Source organism: Corvus brachyrhynchos, unplaced genomic scaffold (genome assembly GCF_000691975.1).
Source record: "Corvus brachyrhynchos isolate BGI_N302 unplaced genomic scaffold, ASM69197v1 scaffold59, whole genome shotgun sequence".
Classification (NCBI taxonomy): Eukaryota; Metazoa; Chordata; class Aves; order Passeriformes; family Corvidae; genus Corvus; species Corvus brachyrhynchos.
Window position 1 is genome coordinate 4,375,325 of NW_008246054.1, and position 8,841 is coordinate 4,384,165.

The 8,841-nt window shown below is 53.4% G+C and overlaps 1 protein-coding gene across 4 annotated transcripts in view; it reads right to left on the reverse strand.

Moving 5' to 3' along the window:
• Positions 1–8,841, reverse strand: part of NTNG2 (netrin G2) — a 45,501-nt gene that overhangs the window by 14,796 nt on the left and 21,864 nt on the right. The window lies entirely within an intron of this gene.

The window sequence follows — 8,841 nt, forward strand, 5'->3', positions numbered from 1 at the left end:
TACATGCAGCACAGCCTCAGCCTGCTGTTACCAAAATAACACAGACAACAAGCCACCACCAGAATCCACCAGTTAGTCCCCGCCTCATCAGAGAAGGCAACAACTAAAAACACTATTCAGCAATTTGCAAACATTAAGAAACTTTTAATGAGCTGTAGTGCAGTATGCAGGGAATAATTATCTCCGTGCACAATAATTCCTGTTGCTCAGACTCCGGAGGTGACTTGCGCAGAGCACAGAGGCTGAGCCCATAACTCACACGTGGCTCTGGTGACTCCTGGGCCCGAGCTGAGGCCATCAGACAGAGACTTCGGGGACCAAAACATCTCATTTCATTCCAGACAGCCGATCCCTAGCACAGCCCGACGGTTTTCCCTGCTTTGGGCAATAATTTACACTCTCAGAAGCAGAAGCATTAGAAAACAGTAATGCTGTGCCTTCTGTGCAGGGGTGGAGAAGTCTGATGGGGCAGTGCTTCCTTTTACAGGGCTCAAGAGATGCGGAGCTGGGGGAATGAGCTGCCTGCAGAGAAGATAGAGGAAGCATGGCCTGCTGCTCCTCGTGCTCTGTCTGCTCTGGGATAAACAGCCTGGATCAGGCTGGGAGCTGGGAGTCTGGGTGCTGGTGCTGCGCATGCCTCCTGCTCTTGGTGCCTCTCCCCCTCTCCCTTGGAGCCCCCAAAGAAGCTCCCCAGCCACGTGCCTGACCCACTGAGGCCTCCTTTGCTGTGCTCCCCTCACGCATGGCTGGATAAGCTGACCTCATGTATGATTTTTTTTCCTCTCCCTCCCCTCCCTGTCCTTAATTCTAGCAAACCCCGCTCAGAGGCTAAACATAAGCTGGATGAACAATCTCTCCCCATCTTACAACCCTGCCCTGTCTCTGACCAAGCAGAAGAGGGAATTTTGCAGCCTCTGAAAGGGAGGAAAGAAGAAAATGTGGCCTGGGGAGCAGAGACAGACACTCAGCATGCTCCACTTGAAACCGTGTGTTGGTGAGGGCTGGAGATGCTGCGTCACGGCTGAAAGCACTAACAGCCTCCGAGCACTGGTGCTCTGGGAGTAAGCCACGAGTCCCAGCATCCAGGAGAAGGAAGTGGCTTTGGCTGGTACCTACAGCCAGGAGGGATGCTGAATTTCAGATGCTGCAGGTTCTCTTTGGCTCTGGTGAGGAAGGATTTCAGCTGAGCTGTCCCAGCCCTTTGGCAGAGGCGCTGCCCAGCCCCGGGGTGCTGCGGAGCCTGGCTCTGAATTATTCAGCCTCCACACTGCGTGGCCTCCTTCTCTCACTTCAAAATGAGCAGACGAGAGCAAAGCAGGCAAGATAGTGGGTTAAAGCAGGTCAAAGCCTCACCACTGCTGCTCTGGGCCCTGCCTGAACAGAGCAACAGCTTCGGGAGCTGCAGCTCTCCTCCCTCCTCCGCTGATGGGGGCGAGGGGATGGGGCAGCTCCATGCCACAGCCTTGTCATGCAGCATCCAGCCAAGGGGGGTTTAAGAGCCCCAGGGGAGTGGGTACAAGGATGGAAGGGACTGTCACACCCCTTTTTTTGTCAAAAGTTTGGGATGAGGTGGAGGGTGGTGCTTGGCTCCAGTGTTTGACCCTGTGAGTCAAGGACCAGTCATAGTGGGGACATAAGCCCTGAGTGGCTACCACCTGCCCTACAGTGGCCTGGGGCAGCCTCTATCACCACCCTCCACACGTAACACATCCTTGCTCCTGGCATCCCCCACCAAGAGCCAAGCAGGCATTTCGGGGTGCTTCTGGCTCCGAGCTGCTGCAGTGCAGAAGGGCGAGACCTGTCCACCATTAATTTGGCTCCAGCCACAAAGCTTCCCCCAGGCAGTGGGACCCAGCCTTGCTGAGGCACGGGTGTGTGCAGGAGGCAGCCAGAAGTGTCTGCTCGTACACAGACGCTGCTCACTTGCTGCTGGGGAGGGCTGAGAGCCCAGCACCAGCTCCTGGTGCAGCCACAGCTGCCTCCTGCCCAGGATGGGAGCCCATGGATGTCCCCCAGCCAGGTGTGATGGAGCACTGCTCTTCCCAGGGGAGACCCTTACTTCCTAATTGGTGTAAACAGGGAAAATTAAGTCAAGAGGAAGCAGAGGCAGGTGTTCACCTTGCCTGCCTGTGCCCGGGTCACTGATGTTTCTCACTGCTAGACTCTTTGCCACTGTGCAAAAGTTTTGTTATCCAAAGGATCAATTTTACCAGGGAATTGCTTTTTGAATTCGACCTTTGAGGATCATCAATCTAAGCAGGGAACTGTAACCCCAGCAGGCTGACCCCGCAGCACAGCACTTTCCAGCCCAATCAATCAGGCTGCATTATTTAATGGTGAACCAAGCCGAGCACCCTCAGCCAGCCCTGTTTTGGGCAGAGGTTTTTGCATCCCAGCCTTCCTGCAGCTCGGGCTCAGTGGCTCAGCTTCAACCCCTTCCTCAGGCTTCTGAGCCTCCTTGTCTGGGCCTGCAGCCCAAGGACACGTGCTCACTGATGGTCTGTGCCTATCTTCCCCCAGCCAAGACTCAGCTGGCGGAGACTGGAGTAAATGGCATTAGCCCAGTCCCCTGGGTGGGAGCTGCTAGTCCTGCTCGCCTCTGCTCATCCTCCTCGGCGCCCAGCCACGGCAGGAAGGAGAAGATGAAGGGAAAGGTTAGGAGCTACTTAGCAATGAGGCTTAAAAAGCAGCAGCGGGGCAGACACCTGCGTTGTGTCCTGCAGAAGGCAGCCCCGGCCCCGCTCCAGCCCTGGGGCTGCTCCAGCACTCTGCTGGTTGCAATATGGTCTCTCTGGCTCTGGAGGAGATCTGAGGAGCTGGGAGTGTTTCTCCTCTCTGACTCGTGGGTCAAGGCTGTGCTGACAGTGCTGTTTCTCAGTGAGCATTCAGAGCCTGTGTAGGGTCAGCCATGGATGGGGAGCAGCCCCAGAGCACACCCAGCAGGACCCCAGCACCCTCGGGCACCAGGGACACCCATCCTGCACCAGGCTGGCAGTGGGTCACACCACTGCACTTGGCATTAAACAGAAACTGGCTCACAGTGTTCTCAGCAGGAGTGGTCGGAGCAATGTGTGCCCCAAGATGTTACAGTGTGCACAAAGGGGTATTTATGAGTTTATTTTAGTGCAGGTCATTCAGCTTCCCTCAGACTGGTGCAGTGTGGTCTGATGCTGCCAATGCCTCCACCAGGGAACATCACAGAGCTTGGAGCGCCAAGGAAAGTTTACAGGAAAGTGTCCTTTTTTTTTCCTTTTTTCTTTTCTTTTTTTTTCCAGCCATAAAGAACACTTTTCTGCAGTTCTCCACATCAGCATCCTGGAGGTCACAGCAGTGAGCTGCTGGAGAGGTGTCTGGTGCCAAGCCCACGTGTGAGGGAAGAAGATGCCCACACACAGGGAGGGGGTGAGTGCAGCAAACCTGCAGCAAACCTCCCTCTGTGCTGGGAGTGGGAAAACAGCCCCTTTCCCTGAGCTTTCATTAATAATGACGTTTGAACTAATTTTTAAAAGCCATCCCAGCCCTTTGTTTTCCTTCCAAGGATTCTTACTTGTTTTACAACCTCTTCCCTGTCCTCAACCCCACCTGCAGAGCAGAGAAGCGAGGCAGGGAAAGGCAAAGAGCATCTCCTCATCCCTCTCCCTTCCTGCAGGGATGGGGCAGCCTTGGGGTGCTGGCACCCCCCAGGCCCGATGCAGTGACACTGCTGTGCTGGGTAGGGCTGGAGGAACTGCTGGGTGGGGACCCAGAGAGCTGCTCCCTTGTGCCTCTTGCCCAGTTCCTATGAGACAACACTGACTGCCCTGAGCTCCTTAGAAAATCCTGGACATGGAGCAGCAGAAGGCCACCACCTCCCCTGCAAGCCTCTTTCCAGCCCAGCCTGCACATTCCTCTCCGTGAGGATGCTCTGCATGGACACAGGGATACTTTGGAAACTGCTGGTCCCCTCCTGCTGGCTCCCGAGCCATCACACTCCTGCTTTTCCCCCCATGGGCTTGGCTTTGCCCCTCTGCTCCCTTTCTGCCGGTGCTGGTGCCGGGGAGAGGCGGCTCGGGAGCGCTGCTAATGACTGCCGGCCAGAGGAAGGCTTATCAGAGCTTTCCCCTGAATTGTTTGCTCTCACTGTAATTGATGAGCCTTTAATGAGTCTCATGGGATGATGTGTTTGAAGGGAGCTCTTTCCTCTCTGTCCCCAAGGAAAACGATGTTTCAACTGATCTGGGCTCTCGGGGAAACATGAATAACTCTTCTCCATCTCTCTATTGTCATCCTCAGCGCTGCTCGCAGCACGCTCCGGCAGCTGCCTGGCCATCACTTACCCACTTCTACCTGCTCTTTTGCAACTGTTTTGGCAGCTCAGCAAAAGCAGGAAGCAAATCTTTTGGGCAAAGCATAACGGGTGCTGAGCTTGGATTGTTTCTGGCCCATCTGTGCGTATGGAAGCAGGTAAAAATAGCTTCTAATGGCTGGGCCATGGAAGCACAGTCCCTTTGTGCAGAGCATTTATATCAGGATTTGCCTTGCTGGGAGATCACTCTGGCAGGGGTTTGCTGTTGCCAGTCCTGGAGCAGGGCTGACGGGGATGAAGAAGGCAACGATGGCTCATTCATGCCAGGAGCAGGGCTGGGAGCTTACCCAAGGCTGTGGTCCAGGGGCTGAAGGAGAGGAAAAGCCATTTTAATGTGTTGTTTTTTTCAGCTTGAACCACGGTGACAGACTTCTGGCTTTCCCTGCTTTGTGCAGAGCCAAAGAACTGAAAAAAACCCTGAGTTAGGTCAGAGGGTTGTGAGCGGGTTATTTTCCTTGTGGGTTTTTACTTTTGGTTGTGTGGTAGGGATGGGTGAGTCCTCCCAGCAGGAAGGAATCCTCCTCACTGCCCTCCGAAATGATTTGAGGTTTGGGTTACAAAGATAAGACAATTTAAAAGATGCCAAAGTGGAGAGCACGCTAGCTGGCTGTTCCCATCCGAGAGGCTATTTATTTTAAATAAGTTGACACTCTCCAGCTGTCAAGATCCTGCTGACTGGTGGAACATTATTTATATTCAAAGCTGTCTTAAAAAGCAAACACGAAACCAAACTTCCCCATTAGGGGGTCGGCCAGCAGAAGGGGAGGAAGGGTGAAGAGGACATCACACAGATATGTGAACATAAATATTTGCAGAGTAATGTGTATAAATGCTCTTGGTCTTTCTCCTGGAATGCAATAATGCCTGCAATTGAGTTCATTGGCCAAATTGAATTTGGGCTCCTGTAGAAGTCTCTTTATATTAAGTGCTTTAACATACATCACCTTCTCAGTCTATCGATGAAATTCTATTATCCGCTCAGGGCCGGACACAACTCGGCAACAAAATCAGAGGGGGAATAAAACCCTTCACAAACTGAAGCCAGGAGCAGGTAATAGGACCTTGGGCATCTGTCTCTGGCTATCGACAAAGTGTCAGCAGTGTCTGGGGGAGGGAGGAGCTCTCTGGGTTTCTTTCTCACTCCCTCCCTCCACTCAGAGAGTTTTCTCCCCACCTTGCTGCAGTGGGAGTAGAAACCTTTGCAGGACTCCAGCAAACAGTTGCTGCACGTTAGCTTAATTTAACTATATGACCAACAGCAAGATTTTGCTTGAACTCAAGCTAATTCCAGCCTGGAGGAATGCCAGGGAAGCTCAGCCATCCAGCTCTCGGGGGCCGCCCAGCATGGAGGCGAGGACGGGCCGAGGAACATGGCGCACGGTTGCCACAGACTTGGCCGTCCTTGACACGAGGATGCTGCTCCCTCCTGGCACCTGAGTTCTGTCTGCCAGGAGCTGCAGGGGAAGGAGCAGGGATGGGCACAGGCAGTGCTTGCCCTGGTCTTTGTGGTCATCCCAAAGCTGCCAAGTGTGGGCATCAGCTGGCTGAGGGCTGCAGGGGCATTGGGCTGCTTCTTGGGGGACGTCTGGGTGAGCCCGTGGCTATTTTGGGGGTGATGCTCCAGCACTGAGGTTGGGCAAGCTCAGCTGGGGAAGCCCACACTCTCACAGATCATTCACTCCAGGTCCTGCCTGTTCCCCTTTGGTGCAGGTCCCACCCTGCTCCTCAGGGCAAGATGCTCAACAAGGACACCAGCCATCACACAAGGTCTGAGACCCTCAACAAGAGACTCTTCCACGGACTAAACCTTTACTCCAATTTAAAGACAGCTTTGCTGGAGAAGTCAAGATCAGCTGGAGGATCTCTCACAACATCATCAACAGAGCCAGAAGAAGGAATGTCCAACCAGGGCACAGCAGCTCAGGGGCAGCTGGGATGTGCTTTGTGTTGGCACCCCTGGTTCAAGCTGAGCTACAACCACAGGGGAAGTGCCCTGAGCTGCCTTCACTGAGCTGGCTGGGAGGGCAGAGGAGGAGGCAGTGACCAGGAATTCATTCATCTTTAACAGCAATTCAGCATCAATCATCTCCACATCTCAAAACTCACCACAAATGCAGAAAAATATATTCCTTGTGTGTGGGTACCACTGACCATTTCCAGCTCCATTTATTGCAGGAGATGCTTTTGGGGGTGGCCTTGATCTTCCAGGTCTGGAGTGCCTGATCCTGGCTGTTGGCACCAGGATAACAGGCTGGCCAAAGCTGTTCTGCTCCACTGGCACAAACTCTGCAAGTCATGTGGAGAGAAAATCCTCCTGAAGAGCATCTGTGCATGGAATGAAACACACCAGGGGAAAGCGGGAAAAGAGGCAGGGGAGCACAAAGAGCCTTCCCCTTTAATTCTTTGGTGTAAGCAAAGCAGCAGCCAAGGAAAGCCTAAGAAAACCCTGAGAAAAGCAATTGGTGAAGTGAGGAAAGGAGATGCCACTTCAGAACTAGAAACCTCATCTTGTTGGTGCCTCTCTGGCCTGAGTGCAGCCCGAGAGGAGGCCCTGTTCCATGGAGCTGCTCAGCGATGAGGGATGCTCCCTCCTCCTGCCTTCCTCCAGCGACTGCTCATCACCAGCAAGATGGACAAACAGTGCATGCACTGGGGCAGGGCAGGACAGAGGAGAGAAATCCTAATAATCAGCCTGAAATTGATTCACTTCTGCTCAATCTGATTTCTCCTAACTGGATCCACATGTCCTGGCCATGGCACATTAACTTCAATTACAGCTTATTAATGTCTCCGTGATGGAGCGTGCCCTGCTGAGCACGGCAGTGACTGACGTTCTGAAGGGGAAGAAATTACTCCAAAGAGAGCCAGGGTGGAATGGAAGGAGAACCAGCGGCTCTCACCGCCAGCCCCGGCAGCCAGGGAAAGCTCATTCACCCGTGCCCGAGCTCATTGCTGCTCTGAGGAGAAAATTAAGCAGTGAACAGAGAGATCTGTGGGGAAAAGTCCTTCCACTTCCCTTCCCCACCCTGCCTGGCATTCACACAGCACACAGGCCAAGGACTTGCTTGTGTCTATTCCTGTCCTGACTCTTCTGCATCTCCCGTTACTCTGCAGATCAATAGGGACAGGATGGAAGAAGAAAGGGGAAAAAAAAAAAAAGAAAAGAAAAAGATACCAAGAAGAAAGAGAGTAAAAATAAACTGTCAGCCATGAACGGAGAGATGGACCTGGCTGAGGCTGTGGGAGGAGGAGATGCAGAGGAGACCCTGAGGGACCAGCCCACAGCACCAACACCCAGGAATGAAGCAGTGACCCCCAGGATTCACCAGACCCTGTGGCCTACAGGGCAAGAGAAAGCAGAAAACTCCTTCCCCTTGTCCTTTGCTCTGTCTCTTTCTGCTTTTCCTGAAAGCTCTGGGGGATTGCGGTGAGGGGTTTTTCCTTGGTGTGAAGCTGAGGCGTGAAGGATGGGGTGTGCTTGGATGGGGAGCAGGAGTACATGGACTGAGGGGATACCGAAACCTCTCCTAACCCAGCAGTTAAGGCTGCAGCACAAGAAACCACTGGGGCTCGTGGTCTGCTTTGAGGGCAAAGTGTTTTGCTCTTCCTTTGACCATGAACATCAACTGGAAATGAGCTGCCAAGTGCCTCATCACCCTGTGGGCACTGCCAAGATCCCGGTGCTGTGCAGGGACACAGGCAATGCCACTGTCACAGCACATACTGCTCCTTCACTGCCACACACTGTGGCCAGCACAGCTCCTTCAGCTTCTCAGGGCTGCTCACTCTGCTGTGCAGGTGGAATTTTCTGGCTGCTTTTTGCCCTTGACCCCTCATTTCCTCACAATCATCTTCCCTCTTGTTTCCATGCCCCCTGTAGTGGGTCCCTAACACTACCCCAGTTTTATCTAGGCACTTTGCTCCTGTTCCTCCAACACGTCCTGGAAGAGGCAGTGTGTGTCCATCCCCATTCTTGCCCACTCTTCCTCCCCCCTTCCCTGCACAGTGCTCCTGTCAGGCTCACATTGATTTCTCCTCTCTTCCTCTCAATAACCCATTCCTTGTTGAGCCATACACAAGATTTAATTTGGTTTTAGTCCCTGCACTGTAACTGGCTTTGCTTACAGCTGGAATTAGATTGCTTTTCAGTGCAAAAACCTGCTTGCTGGGACTGGAATGATCACAGGAGCAGAGTTAATTCACAGGGAGCTCCTCCATCTTATACACCACTTATCCACCGCTCCTCAGCTGCTCACCTTCCCTGCCCTGTGCCCACGGGGGCTGGAAGAGTCAGCACAGGACAGGCACTGACCTCTTCCCTGTCCAGGATAAGCGTCCCTCTCTCCTGGGAACCAGCCCAGCAACCTGGAGCAGTGCAAAGCTGCATCTTACTATAGCTCAGAACTTGAGAGTTTGGGCTGATAAAAGCAGATTTCAGAGTTTTCCCTGTTCCCAGCCAAGGAAAAGCCCTCTCCTCCCAGCAGCCTGGCTGCACT